Source organism: Camelus bactrianus, chromosome X (genome assembly GCF_048773025.1).
Source record: "Camelus bactrianus isolate YW-2024 breed Bactrian camel chromosome X, ASM4877302v1, whole genome shotgun sequence".
NCBI classification, from domain to species: domain Eukaryota; kingdom Metazoa; phylum Chordata; class Mammalia; order Artiodactyla; family Camelidae; genus Camelus; species Camelus bactrianus.
In genome coordinates, this window is record NC_133575.1 from 35,730,465 (window position 1) to 35,746,285 (window position 15,821).

At 40.0% G+C, this 15,821-nt stretch overlaps 1 pseudogene; it reads left to right on the forward strand.

Moving 5' to 3' along the window:
- Positions 1–11,043: 11,043 nt before the first annotated feature.
- Positions 11,044–15,325, forward strand: LOC105079423 (glutathione S-transferase Mu 4 pseudogene; annotated as a pseudogene).
- Positions 15,326–15,821: the final 496 nt, after the last annotated feature.

Genomic DNA, 15,821 nt, shown 5'->3' on the forward strand with positions numbered 1-15,821 from the left:
ATAGTGAAAAAGAATATGAAAAGGAATATATGTATGTTCATGTATGACTGAAGCATTATGCTGTACACCAGAAATTGACACACTGTAACTGACTATACTTCAATTAAAAAAAAGGGTAGATCTCATGTCAAGTATTCTTAACACAATAAAATATAAAATAAAATAAAATAAAATTGAAGAACTAGAGGAAAGTATTTCTTCTAGTGTTCTCTTCCAACTTGAGTCATTTGTTATCTAGGAATGTCTTTTCTGTTTGCCTGGCTCTGTGGCCTACTGTTTCTCAGTTCCCAATGCTGCAGACCCATCATAGCCTTTTACTCTCTTGACACCCTCAGTTTTCAGTTTTCAGATTGAATCTGGGCTAGAAGAAGGTCACCCACTGGGCGGAGCTGTGACGTTTCCTGTTGTCACAATCTAGCTTATTGGCTGAGGCAGTCCGTTTGGTTTTTCAATGATTCCTTGTGAATTGATCTAAGTGCACTGTTGTGACACACATAGTTTCTTCAGAGGCCTTTTAAAATGTCTTAGCTGTGATACATATTGCAATGGCCACATATTGGAGTGTATCTATTGTATATGCTTGCAAAATGTGAGGGCAGGAAGTGGGGTGAGATGTTCGAGAAAAATCCTGGAAATGTCACTGTTATCTGATAATTTATAAGTGTGCAAATGATGAGGAAGTCACAGGTAATTTTCCTGGAATAAATATCAATTTTGGCGTCATTGTCATTGTCTCCCGACATGGACTTATTGAATTGGAAAAGTGTACTCGCAAGGGTAGGTTTGCCCCTAACCAACATTTACAGGGCTTGAGGCAAGAGTCTCAGTGAAGACCCTAGCAGTGCAGTGCCTCCTTCTTTTCTTTCCCCTTCTGGCTTTGTCCTGAACCACTATTCTAGCCCAAGCGACTAAGTTTCATCTACTCCTGCACCCCAATCACCAGCCACCCCTTAGCATGGTCTGCTCTCAAGAGAATGGCCCCAGGAACAAGCTTGCATGGGCCCTGAAATGGCTTGAGTCCCTCTGAGCAGGGAATTTCAGACTCCTGAGACCCACCCAGGGCTTGACTTAGAAGGGAGGCTGTGGGCTTTGAGTGGATACAGCCTCCTGGCTGTAGGGATTACCTGCCTCCAGTGGAGGGCATAGCTGGAGGAAATCTAGAGCAGGGCCTTCCAAGCTTTAAAGTTTTGGGGGTCGGGGGACAGTTCAAGTGGTAGAGCACATGCCTAGCATGCATAAGGTCCTGGATTCAATCCCTAGTACCTCCATTAAAATAAATAAATAAATGAAATAATTAATAATTAAAATAAATAAATAAATGAAAAACCTAATTACCCCCCCCATAAAAAATAAATAAAATTTTTAAAAAAGGTTTAAATTGTGGGCCTCCCTATAGGTGAGGGGCCCAAGTAAGGCGCCCCAGTTGCTCAGGTTTAAGGGTAGTACTGGTTATGGGGTTCAAAGATGGAGGAGAGCCTATTGTAAGCAAGGATGTGTCATGATTGGGGGAACCACCTTAGGGCCCTTATAAGTACTCTTTGTCTTGTGTTATGACCTCTAATTTTTACCAGTGGCCACAATCAGTTAACGTAGGACCCTGCATCATTATGCTCCCATCTCTCCTCTCTTATCGCAGCCACATCCTTGTCCTCAACTCCCCCCATCACAGCTCAGTTTTGCTATTATTTATGATTTTCAACCATTAAGCAGCCTTGAGGAGTTAGAATATCTCAAAATTCTTTGGGATTTTGAAATACTTTATAGGGGAAAGAAGAGAGTTCAGTGGTTAAATAGTTTTAGGGAATGCTGCATATGCTATCGCCCTAGCCTGGTGACTTACAATGCAGCTTGGCATTCTAAAGGCTCTGACAATTCCTGCAGTAAACAAATCTGTATTAACTTTATTTAACTCTTTGGTTCCCAATTGTATTTGAAAATAGACACGTCACTCCTTTGATTCCAAAGCGGTAATCATTGATAGTTTCTGCCTTAAGGGAGCATTCAACCAAGGGATTTATCTATTCTCTGATACCTATTTATTACCCCAAAGACTGGACTAAGCATACAAAGGGAAACAAAATAAGACTCTGCCTTTGGGGAGCTAGTAATCATCTTACCAGTGACTTCAAATGTCGATTCAATTTAACTGTGGGGAAAGTTCAGCTGTGTTTGGAAATCTTAGTTCAATTATAACTTGAGGTCAGTTACCATTTATTTATTTTTATTTTTATTTTAAACACCCTTATTGTGGTCTAATTTCTGTACAGTAAACTACACATATTTCAGATGTACAATTTGATGAATTTTGATAGATGTGGTTATCATTTAAATGGCTGGAAAAAAATGCATGACTGTCTTCAGTGTGCCTGCTGCTGATTACATTTTCCAAATGTGAAAGAGGTCTTAGAACTAGAAAATCAGGTATCTTTTTATCTCAGATCTTATGTGGACCATCCTTGGGTACTTTGGGGGTGATGTGGCCAGGTACTACCTTGTGAACAAAAAATACTGCAAACCACAGCAGTAGACAAAGAATGCTGAAGCCATCCAGTCATCAGTAGCTGCCGCCACCCCCCAGGGAAGACAAACCTGCAGCCCGGCCCCTGCAGCCACTCACCATGGTGCACCCTGAGGGGACTCAGAATAAAAAAGGACAGGATACTGGCCCTAGACAGCCAGGTGCTTGTCAGAGGGATGAATTCAATGAGCCCACATGTTTGCTCCCTCCCATACATAGAAAAGCACTAAATTCTTTAACTTCTTGAGATGCCTGTTTTTCTTTAGTTAACAAGCCATCTTTTAAAATTCCAACTACCTGGTCTTTGTTGAAAAGCTCCTATACATCCTAGCTCCTCCCCCACCTCTTTGGAGCAGTCCCTTCAGTCGACAACCTACTAGGATTTGTTGGGGGGGCTAATGTGGCTCATTACTACCTCGAGACTGATGGGATTTGTCCCAACCTCCCAGGGTACTTTGGGGCTTCTGTGGCCTATCACTACTTCCAAGGATACTTTGTAGGCTGTCAAATGATTGTCGACTGACATAAACGCGCAGCCTAAAAGTTGAGAGTTATGTTTTATTTGGCGGACATTTCTGAAGACTCGAACCCCTTCAAACCTGGGATGACAGCCTCTCAGATGGCTCTGAGGGACTGCTCCGAAGAGGTAGGGGAGGAGCTAGGATATATAGCAGCTTTACAGCAAAGACCAGGTAGTTGGAACATTAAAAGATGACTTGTTAACTAAAGAAAAACAGGCATCTCAAGAAGTTAAAGAATTTAGTGCTTTTCTATGTATGGGAGGGAGCAAACATGTGGGCTCATTGAATTCATCCCTCTGACAAGAATCTAGCTATCTGGAGCCAGTATCCTGTCCTTTCTTATTCTGAGTCCCCTCAGGGTGCACCATTGTGAGTGGCTGCAGAGGCCGGGCTGCAGGCTTGTCTTCCCTGGGGGGTGGCGGCAGCCGCTGATGACTTGATGGTTTTAGCGTTCTTTGTTTACTGATGTGGTTTGCAGTATTTTTCGTTCACCTGATGAATGTTCTTCCAGGAGCCTGCCCAATCCAAGGATCGATAAAGCATTAGACCTGTTGCTACTTAGAATCTTTGTTTTTGTTTGGGGAGAGGAGCCCAGGCTCTTTGGGGAGAGTTTCAGAACTTCGTGTACATTTCAGATCTTAGGTTTTTTTTATCTCATCCCTTGCCTGCCATGATCAAGAATGTGCAAGGTAACTTGACATGAAATCAGAACTGCTTGCCTCCCTCGGGCTGTTTTTAGGTATGGTATTTGATGGAAGCAGGAAAAGGCCTGGGTGGTCTCTCAGCAACTCTTTAGTGACTGTGATTGTGGCAGACGCTATCGGTGCCCCATCCGTATTTCTTCCACACTCACCTCTACATGTCGAAGGCTGCTTACTGCGAACACCTGTGATTCTGCCAGAGGGCTTTATTAGCCCTTTGGTTGGGGGAGCATGCTCAACTTCCACACACAGTAAGCATAAAGTGCCAGACTTAATGCTTCCAGAAATAGTTGTCAACCAATGACAATGGAGACTTAGTGAATAAATGCCCCAGCTTTCTAACCCTTAGCTGCGATAACTCTGAGGTATATTCTTTACTGTCTCCCACGGTTCCCCACAGGAACTGATCTCCAGCTGCCACAATGGTAAATAGCTTAAAAATGCACTTTTTTTATTGGCTGCATTCGCTTCCATTTTCATTTCCCCACTTCCCTACTGGCGTTTCCTGACATTGCCTCCCTGCTAAAAATGTCTGCACTTAAATACTTGGCGTAAAGTCTCCTTATCTCAAACCAACCAGTGATTCTAATATATTTAGTCTTGAAGTTTGCTAATGGAGGTTAGAGACACTTTCTTGACTTGTGACTATCATATGGCACTAATTGTTTGAAAAAGTTATAGTCCATTTTTAATTTGTTACTTTAAAATTGAGAAATATATTCAGACTCTACTAGTGGTAGACATTAAAAATCAAGAAAGGAAGACATGTATTGATATCAGGAGTTGAAAAATAAAAACACTTGGTCTCAAGCCTTTTCTGTCAATCTTCTTTTGACCTGAATCTGGCTGAATTCACTGGTACCTTATTACCTGTAAGCCAGAAAGATTATTTTTATTATGTGCATGTCCTGTGTCTGTTATTTTGAAATGAGAAGTCTGAAAGTGGAGACGGATCTTGTGTCTCAGTGTGGTAGGTAGCTTCTAAGATAGCCCCCAAATACTCCCATCTCTTCATATTCATGGCCTTGGGTAATCCCCTTTCCTTGAGTAACTTGCTTCAGTGGACTGTCTCAACTATGAGGAGATGTCACTTCTATGATGAGGTTATAAGAGACTGTAAACTCCATCTTGCTCTCCAGATTCTTTCCTTTGCTTGCTTTGATGAAGCCATGTTTAGGAGGCCCATGTTTAGGAAGCCCATGTGGCCAGGAACTGAGGATGACCTCTGGCTAACAGCCAACAAGGAACGGGGATCCACAGCTCAATAATCCAAAAGGAACTGAACTTTGTCCACAATCATGTGGTGAGCTTGGAAGTGGATCCCTCCTCAGTTAAGTTTTGAGATGAGATTCTGGACATGGCTGACATCTTGATTGACATCATCTGTACCCTGAGGCAGAGCAACTGGCTAAGCTATGCTCAGATTCCTAATCCACAGAAACTATGAGATAATAAATGTGTGTTGTTTTAAGCTACAAATACACGTGGTAATTTATTATGCAACAATAGATAACTAATATACTCAGCATATATAAATGTGTGTAATAATTAAGTATTTGCACTTTCTTATTCATTCTGTATTAGAGCAAATATTTGGGACATAGAAGGAAAATTCAGGCTCTAACAGGGTCAGTGTCACCCTGAAAACTGAATCAAATTGACCATGATTGTGATAGATTACGTTTAAATTTCAGGGTTGAACTCCTACTGTTCTCCAAAGAAAAGGAAAATACCTTCTCTTTCAAAGTCTATCTGACCAAGATTCTTTATAGGAAAAATGGCCACTCATAGATTAGTTTCTGAGTACATTTTCTACCAATGATGTTAAGACATCTCTAAGAATATGCAAGTCTCTTAGCAACAGAAGATGATCCCGAATGAGAAAGCATCATGAGCCAACTCCCCTGCAAGCATCGGAGCAAACAAAGATGAGATTTTAAACTTTAAAAAAAATATATATTTAAAATGAATTCATCCTGAAAAAATGGAGCAACGTGTATAAATCTATTAACTGAAGAAATTCTGTTGTTTCAAGGTTATATCTTATGTGTCTAGGATAAATACATTTAAAAAATACACACAGTAAAATGTGAAAAACAGTTTCTTTGGGATCATCATGTCTGCTGCCAGAGAAGTCACATTTCTTGTAAAACAATGCAACATAATGGATGGTGGTGGAGTGAGGCCAGCTGGTTTTAAATATCAGGCTGACAGTGGAATGTGGTATTTGGAAGATCGTCACAGCACAACATTCAAGGAGGCATCGAAATCTATTGGTTGACAACTTAACAAAATGTAGCATGTTTTCCAAAGTATTATTTCAGCCTCAGAAATAGATTCACTTTACACTCAGCGTATTCTGTCTATTGTGGGTGAATTCCGTGGGATCATCTCACAGATAAAACTGCTTCATAACTAGATTTTTTTTGCCCCTTTATTCTCTAGCCTAGAAGTTCCTGAGTAGGGGTACATAAGATGATCCGCTGGGGTACAGGCAGAAAATATTAGAATTTTTCCCTTAAAAAGTAAGAAAGACATTAAGCTTTATCAACAGTTGATGTTCAGACTGACACTGATGGCCTCACTCAGTTCATCTGCATGGAAGGCTATTGTGGGTCATGCCCAGCGTGCATGGTTTCCTGAGAGAAAAGTGTGATCCCATAATGCCGACAGGTTGACTGAGGTCTCCTCACCATTTGTTAGTTCTATTCTAGGGTACTGAAATTTACATGAGACTCGTTAAGTGAATTCGACTGCTATATTTTCTGCAAAGTAGAAACCACACATTGAAACCGTATATTGAAATGGAATGAGCGACTTTGAGAATCTTTTCTACCACCCACAAGTTCATGGGCTATCCCAAAGCAAAATGTGCAAAAGAGCTGTTGAACTTACGTTTGTTCTTCCTTTTCCAATTTCGTAATGTGGAAACTTAGATTATTTATTTGAGACCCCTCTTCTTTAGGAATACAAGCATTTAATGCTATACATTTCTCTCTAATTGTAGATAATTGTGGACAACATATAGGTAGGTCTTGTTTTGTAATCCAGTCTACCAGTTGTCTTTTAATTGATGTATTGATGATTTTAGCTGCATCTCACAAATGTTTTGCTGTATTTTCATTTTTTTGTTCAGTTCAAAATATTTTCCAATCTCCCTGGGGACTTCCTTTTTGACCCATGGATTATTTAGAAGGGTGTTAATTTCAAGAGTTTTGGGTATTTTCAAGAGGTCTTTCTGTAATTAATTTGTAGTTTAATTCCATTATTGTCAGAGAATATACTTTGGATGATCTTAATTCTTTTAAATTTGTTAAGGTTTGCTTAGTACCCAGGAAGTAGTCTATATTAGTGAACATTCTTCTGTGCATTTGAAAAAAATGAGCACTTTGCTGTTAAGTGAATTTTTCGATAAATAAATGTCAATTAGGTCCATGTGATTGATAATTTTGTTCAGTTCTTTTATATCCTTGCTGAATTTCTGTATACTTTTTCTGTCAGGTACTAAGACAGGAGTGGTGAAAATTTTTCATCTGTAATTGTGAGTTTATCCATTTCTCCATTCAATTCTATTAGATTTTGCTTCATGTACTTTGAAGCTCTATTTGGTACACACACATTTAGAACTCTTATGTCTTTTAGTGACTTGACCCTTTCACATGATGTAATGTCACTTTTTATCTCTGGTAATTTTCCTTGCTTTTAAATATACTTTGTCTGCTAGGACTATAGAATTTTTATACCATGAATAAATAAAAATAGATTTTTGAAAATATTATCTTACATTGCATCAACTTAAATTTCTGTTTCATGTATGTTATAAGTGTAGGTAATACTTAAGTACACAGTGGTTGTATAATGTATATAAAATATAAGTAGTATATAAGTATAATCATGCTTGCAGGTGTATTATTTCAAAGTTTGGAGATCATTTTTGTAAACTTTCAAAACCCAAAGTGTACTGTAACTTGCACTGTTTTCACATAATGTTAATAGATATTATGAATAAATAAAAATAATAATGAAGATTCTCATAGTCTTACAAGGGTAAGAAATGCTACATTAAGCAGAAATGGACATTTTTTTTTTTTGCTACGTGACTTCTTGGAGCCTTTAACATGCCAATATGTATGATGACTTTCCCAGAGACACAGTACACAGTATTTCCCAAGCTCTGGTTCTTGGAAGAGGTTTGTAAGCCTTATTTTGTGATCAGTCTGTATGCCTCACAGTAGCCAGACTTACGGTAAAAATACCACATTTGGCTTTTTGTGTGTGTGTGTTTGAAATGTCTTGCTAGCACCAAGTTACTAGTATGTCTTTCTTCATCCTAAGTAAAGAGCAGCATCAATTTATTTTCCCAAAAGAAGTGAAATTTTGTATTGAGCAATTAATCAAATTCTGACAAGATTGGGAGTATAAATTAATTTTCTTAAATTAATCTATAATAAATCTAAAATAATACCAAAATATGCGTTACTTAATTTGAATGTCTAACCAAATAGTGAGACGACTGTATCTCTGTATCTATATCTATATATATATCCAGCTCACGGATGAAATTTTATTTAAAAAGTCTGAATACTTTGGTATCATGTGTGAACATAACACAAGTGAAATTTCTTCTCTATTAATTGCTTCATTTAAGTCCTGTTTATTCTGCCAAGAGATACGTTGAAGTAGCGTCCTCTTCTCTTTCCCTTCTTCAACTGCTGTAGTTCAGACTCTCACCCACTCTTGTATGATAGTCTCATCGCAGCTCTCTGGGTTTCCTTTCTGTTTGCCATTGGAGAATGGTCACCCAAATTGTTTTAAAAATAGCACCAGTGATTCATATCAATTCCTTGCTTAAAAATGTCCAGTGCAGAGCATGCTGTCTGAACTCCAGGGGAAGAAGACAGGGGAATCTTCAAATATTTAAGACCCTTAAACATCTAACTCCAATCAAAATATCTTCCTTCATCACTTGGTCCTCCACACTCTGTGTGAGCCCTTGGTTTTAGACACAGCAGCTTCATTATTTATAAAGTTGGGGTTTTTTTGCCTATACTATGCCATCATGTCCATCCTGTGAAGTAGACTAGGCTTTTGCTATCTTCCTCATTATGCAGGTGAGGAAACAGAGCCTCATGACCTTGTCCAAGGTCACAGAGCATGTAAGGAAGAGAGTTAGTACTCAAAGGCTAGTTTTCTGATTTCAAATCCCACTCTTGGTCCAGAGTATGGTGCTGCTTGTCAGTGAAAGCATGATGAACTAGAGGTCAAGACATTCTAAAGCAGTTCCTGAAGGTGATAACTTAAATAATGATGGATGTAATCAAGTATGGTAAAAAATCGTAGGCAGGTGCTCAACATGGATTCCACCATCCTTCTAGAGTAGTGGTTCTCATTCTTGGCTTTACACTGGAATCACGTTGGGGAGCTTTAAAAACAAATGGGTGGCCCAGTTTCACCCCAGAGAGTCTCATGTAACTGATCTGGAGTGCAGCATGGGTATCTGGACTTCTAAAAGCACCACAGGTGATTATAATGTGCAGCCAACATTAAGAACCACCATTCTAGAGCAGTTGTTTTCAGAGTACAGGCACACCTCATTTTACTACACTTTGCTTTATTGTGTTTCACCAATACTGTGTTTTCTACAAATTGAAGGTCTGTGGCAATCCTGCATTGAGCAAGTCTATTGGCGCCATTTTTCCAATAGCATTTGCTCGCTCCGTGTCTCTGTGTCGCATTTTGATAATTCTTGCAATATGCCAAACTTTTTCATTATTATTGTATTTATTATGGTGATCTGTGATCAGTGATCTACATGTTACTGTTGTAATTGTTTTGGGGCGCCATGAATAAGACGACTAACTTAACGGATAAATGTTGTGTGTATTTTAACTGCTCCACTGACCGACTGTTTCTCTACCTCCTTTCCTTTTCTCAGGCTGCCTCATCCTCTGAGACACAGCAATATTGAAATTAGGTCAATTAATAACTGTATAATGGCCTCTAAGCGTTCAAGGGAAAGGAAGAGTTGCGTCTCTCTCACTTTAAATCAAAAGCTAGGAATGACTAAGCTTAGTGAGGAAGGCATGTTGAAAGCCGAGACAGGCCAAGAAGTAGGCCTCTTGCACCAAACAGTTCACCAAGTTGTGAAGGCAAAGGAAAAGCTACTGAAGGAAATTAAAAGTGCTGCTTCAGTGAACACACAAATGATAAGATAGCTTAACAACCTTATTGCAAATATGGAGAAAGTTTCAGTGGTCTGGATCAAGCCAGACACAACATTTGCTTAAGCCAAAGCCTAATCCAGAGCAAGGCCTTAACTCACTTTAGTTCTGTGAAGGCTGAGAGAGGTGAAGCTATAGAAGAAAAGTTTGAAGCTAGTGGACGTTGGTTCATGAGGTTTAAGGAAAGAAGTCATCTCCAGAACACAGAATTGCAAGGTGAAGACACAAGTGCTGATGTAGAAGATACAGCAAGTTGACCAGAAGGTCTAGCTAAGATAGTTAATGAAGGTGGCTACACTAAGCAACAGATTTTCAATGTAGATGAAACAGCCTTATATTGGAAGATGCCATCTATGACTTTCATAGCTGGAGAGGAGAAGTCAATGCCTGTCTTCAAATCTTCAAAGGACAGCTGATGACTTTAAGTTGAAGCCAAAGCTCATTTACCATCCCCTAAATCCTAAAGCCCTCAAGAATTATGCTAAGTCTACTCTGCCTGTGCTCTATAAATGGAACAACAAAGTCTGGATGACAGCACATCTATTTACAACATGGTTTACTGAATATTTTAAGCCCATTGTTGGGACCTACTGCTCAGGAAAATAAGATTCCTTTCAGAGTATTTCTGCTCATTGACAATGCACCTGATGACCCAGGAGCACTGATGGAGATGCACAATGAAATTAATGTTGTTTTCATGCCTACTAACATAGCATCCATTCTGCAGCCCGTGGAACAAGGAGTAATTCCAACTTTCAAGTCTTATGATTTAAGAAAAACATTTCATAAGGTTATACCTGCCATAGATAGTGATTCCTCTGATGGCTCTGGGCAAAGTCATTGGAAAACCTTCTAGAAAGGACACACCATTCTAGATGCCATGAAGAACATTCATGATTCATGGGAAGAGGTCAGGATTAGAGTCTGGAAGAAGTTGATTCCAACCCTCATGCATGGCTTTGAGGGATTCAAGACTTAAGTGAAGGACGGAACTGCACTTGTGGTGGAAATAGCAAGAGCACTAGAATTAGAAGTGGAGCCTGAAGATGTGACTGAACTGTTGCAGTCTCATGATAAAACTAATGGATGAGCAGCTGCTGCTTACAGGTGAGCAAAGAAAGTGGTTTCTTGAGATGGAATTTACTCCTGGTGAAGATGCTGTAAAGATTGTTGAAATGACAACAAAGGATTTAGAATATTCCGTCAACTTAATTGACAAAGCATCGGCAGATTTTTGAGAGGACTGACTCCAATTTTGAAAGAAGTTCTACTGTGGTTAAAATGGTATCAAACAGCATTGCATGCTACAGAGAAATCATTCATGAAGGGCAAATTTCACTGTTGTCTTATTTTAAGAAATTGCCATAGTCACCCCAAGCTTCAGCAACCACCACCCTGATCAGTCAGCAGCCAGCAACATTGAATCAACACCCTCCACTAGCAAAACGATTATGACTCGCTGAAGGCTCACATGATGTCGCTCAGGTTAGCATGTTTTAGTAATAAAGTATTTTTAAATTAAGGTAGACACGCTTTTTTTTTTTTTTCTATAAGATACAGTGCTGTTGCACACTTAATGGAAGACTTTTATACACACTGGGAAAGCAAAATATTTTCTGCGACTTGCTTTACTGTGATATTTAGTTTATTGCAGTGGTCTGGAACCAAACCGGCAATATCTCTGAAGTATGCCTGTAAGTTCCTTGGATCAGTAACATCAACACCACCTGGCAACTTGTTAGAAATGTAAATTCTCAGGCCTCACACGAGATCTGAATCAGAAACTTGGGTGGAGCCCAGCAATCTGCGCTTTAGTAAGCCCTGCAGGGGATTCTGATAAAGGCTAAGCTTTGCGAACCACTGTGTTAACATCATGCATTTAAAATTTCTCTGGATTGGAACCATCAGTAATAAATGCATTGTAAGCGCTATCCCATTACACATCCATATTACAGTCTCTCCATTTATATAAGTGAAACAAAATTTGCTTGAAGCAATAGCAACCCTGAATGTGCACTGTGATATTTTCCAGTCTACTCCATCTCATCCCAGTTCATTAAAAAATACGAATCATGACTCTTTAATTTTACAACCCACTAATGGATTATAACCAGCAGTAAGAAAAAACACTGATCTCATGTCCTGTCCTGTGTTGCAGTGGCTGGAATATTAAAATCTATGTTCCGCAGGCTCTCTTGCAGCTGGGTTCTGGAACATTCTTAGTCTAGTCTCTGGGTCTCTTAATTGTGCTTTTATATCTTTTATTTCCTTTTCAGTGCTACTCCATTCAGGTAATTTTTTCATTCCATTCTTTTTCAAGTTCAGCATTCCTCTCTTTGGCTACGTATAGTGCGTTGTTTACCATATCCACTGAGTTGGTCATTTCCAAAGCTATATAGTTTTTATTTCTGAAAATTTCATTTCACTGGTTTTCAAATCTTTCTGTTTGTTTTGTTGATAATAGTATTCCCCTCCATGATTTTTAATTTCTTATTTTCTTTCTTTGGCCAATTAAATATACTGACAGTATATATACAATTTCATTATATAAAGTTTAAAAGAATAATATTCTTCATTTTTTTATGCTGACTCTCATTCATGGTGGCCTGTTTTCTTGTTTTCACAGTCCTCTGGAAACCTGTTTACTTACTAGATTACTGGTTTGTTATGAAAGGATATAACTCAGGAACAGCCAGATGGAAGAGATGCATAGGGCATGGTATGGGGCAAGGGTGAGGAGCTTCCATGCCTTTTCCAGGTGCCCCACTCTCCCCACACCTCTACATGTTCACCAATCCAGAAGCTCTCTGAACCCTGTCCTTTTGGGGTTTTAGATTAAGGTAGACACGCTTTTTTTTTTTTTTTCTATAAGATATAATGCTGTTGCACAGTTAATGGGAATACATAGGCATGATTGATTAAATTGTGGACCATTGGTGATTGAATCCACTCTCCAGGACCTCTCGCCTCCCTGGGAGTGGGGATTGTGGGACTGAAATTTCCAACCCTCCCATCACTTCCTTGGTCCCTCTGTTGACCAGGCCCTATCCTGAGGTGGTTTCCAAAGGTCTCTTCCTTAACATAACAAAAGATACCTTTATCTCCCTAATCACAAGACATTCCAAGTGTTTTAGATGCTCTGTGCCAGATCCCAGGCTGAAGACCAAAAAAATATTTCTTGTTATAAATCACAAGATCACAATCACATTCATCTAATTTCTGATAAACCCTACTTGGTTGCATTTCTTGCATCAACCCTAGACGTTTTTATTTTGTTTTGTTTTGCCCTCAGTACACTGCTGGATTTTACTGCATGAGATGTCTAGGATTTCTGGTTTTTTACATTTGCCTTCATAAATTGTGTGTGTGTGTGTGTGTGTGTGTGTGTGTGTGTGTGTGTGTGTAGGGAGACAGTGAGTGAGCAAATGAATTTAATTGTAACATCTCTGTCACTTAAGATAACAAATGGTTGTTTCTTGTTCATACAGATTCTGCTTCAAGTGGGGCATCTCTTTAGATCATCTCTCCCCAGTCCGTGATTCAGAGGGATCCAGGCTGTTTTCATTTTATGATGTTGTCCTGACTTCCAGGTCTCTAAAGCAGGGGAGGAAAGCACTCAAAAACGGTGAAGGAGTTTTGATTTCCTCAGCCCAGAAATGACTAACCCTGAGCAAAAACAAGTCATATGGCCCCACCCACCTGTAAGGGAGGTGGGAAGTACAGTCTTTCAGGTGCTCAGGAAAGAAAGGAGAACTGCATTTTGGAGACGACAATGTCTGCCACTCAGGTAGTGTCAATTTGAGCCCTATAAGGGTAGCCTGCACTTTTAAATTCTCAAGGGAGAATTTTTTCCCACCCCAATCCCAGACCCAGACATTGACCTTTTGCTAGAGAATTTATATCTTGTCTATACGTCCAAATATTCCAAAGCGTTTTGAATAAAGAATAAAGAGTTTTAGAAACAGACTCACAGACATAGAAGACAAACTTAAGGTTACCAGGGGGAAAGAGGGTGGGAAGGGATAAATTGGGAGTTTGGGATTTGCAGACACTAACTATTACATATAAAATAGATACACAACAAGTTTCTATTGTATAGCACAGGGAGCTATATTCAATATCTTGTACTAACCTATAATGAAAAAGAAAATGAAAACGAATATATGCATGTATATGTATGAGTGAAACATGATGCTGCACACCAGAAATTGATGCAACATTGTAAACTGACTATACTTCAAGTGAAAAAAAGAATAAAGAGTTTTGAAATTCAATGTTTTATTCAGAGGACTCTTAATTCCATTCTTTGCCTCACATGGGCCCGAGGCCTTGGTGCTTTTCCAAGTGGTTATTAATATACAAGTATTTTACTTACTGATGTAAGTAAAGCTCTTAGGGTAACCAAAGCCCTAGCGCATATTTACTTAGTACGCTTCCTTTGAATTTTTGACTCCCAAGGATCCCTCCCTCCCTTCTTTCCTTTTTTCCTGTGTCTTTTTATATTGATATAATTTCTAACTTAAAGAAAAATTGCAAGGATGAAGTTTCAGCCTAGCTCCACTGAGGCCATCTCTGGAGTCCACAGAAAGCTGAACCCTGGCCATGACCTTGGGTTACTGGGACATTTGTAGGCTTTCTACACCATCTGCTGCTAGAATACAAAGACTTGGGAGTGGCTTCAAGATGGGGGATGGAATAGAAGGACGTGTAGTTTACCCTCTCCCATGAATACATCAGAAGTACATCTCCATGTGAAACAATTCTCACAGAATGCCTACTGAACTCTGGAATAAAAAGACTTAAACTATGAGGAGAACCGGATGGGAGATGCTCCTATGACAGAAGCCAGTGGCCAAATGAGAAATTGAAGCTGGGCTTGGACTTTCCCAATCTGCACTATTTAATTGGTGATGCTCACAAGATCACCCAGAGCAATGCCACCCTTTGCTACATTGCTTGCAAGGACAACCTATGAGGGAAGACAGAAGGGGAGAAGATTCACGTGGACATTTTTGAGAACTAGGTTATGGACACCTCTAATTAGCTGGCCAGTGTCAGCTACAGCCCTCACTTTGAGAAACCGAAGCCTGAGTCCTTGGCGGAGCTCCATGAAGAGATGAAGCTCTTCTCAGTTTCCGGAGAAGAGGCCATGGTTTGCAGGAGACGAGATCACCTCTGTGGATTTTCTCCCTTATGACATTCTTGACCTGCACCGTGTGTTTGAGCCCTAAGGCCTGTGTACATTTCTAACATGAAAGACTTCATCACCACATAGAGGGCCTGAAGATTTCTGCCTACGTAAAGTTCAGCTGGCTTCTCCCAGGCCCTGTGTACATAAAGATGGCTGCCTTTGGCAACAGGTAGGTTCCTGAAGGTCAGAAGATAGGAGGTGCCCCAGCTTCACTGGGACCCTGGAGAAAAGCTGGACCTCCCTACATCCCCAGAATCATTCCTCTTGTTCCATTCTCCTTCTTTTCTTTCCCTTCCCCCATCCCCTTTATCGGGCCCCTTTCCTCCCCTAATCCTTGTTCATATTGGCCCTTTAAAGGTCTACAGCACCTTATTTTCTTCAGCAAATCCACCCCCGTTGTTGTCCTTCCTGCATCAGCCAACCAGAGCCATCCTTCCCTTCAGTGGTTGTCTCTGCTTTGAGGTACCTGACTGGACCCCTCACCAGTAAGTTTCAACCCTGAGTTCCCCAACATGGATCTGAAGACCAGTATTGGACTGATGTGCAGACGCAGCTCCCCAAGCAGGGCCCCTACTCCAGCCCTGCATGATCCCAGATAAAGCCTTCACACACACACACACACACACACACACACACACACACACACACACACACACACACAGAGAGAGA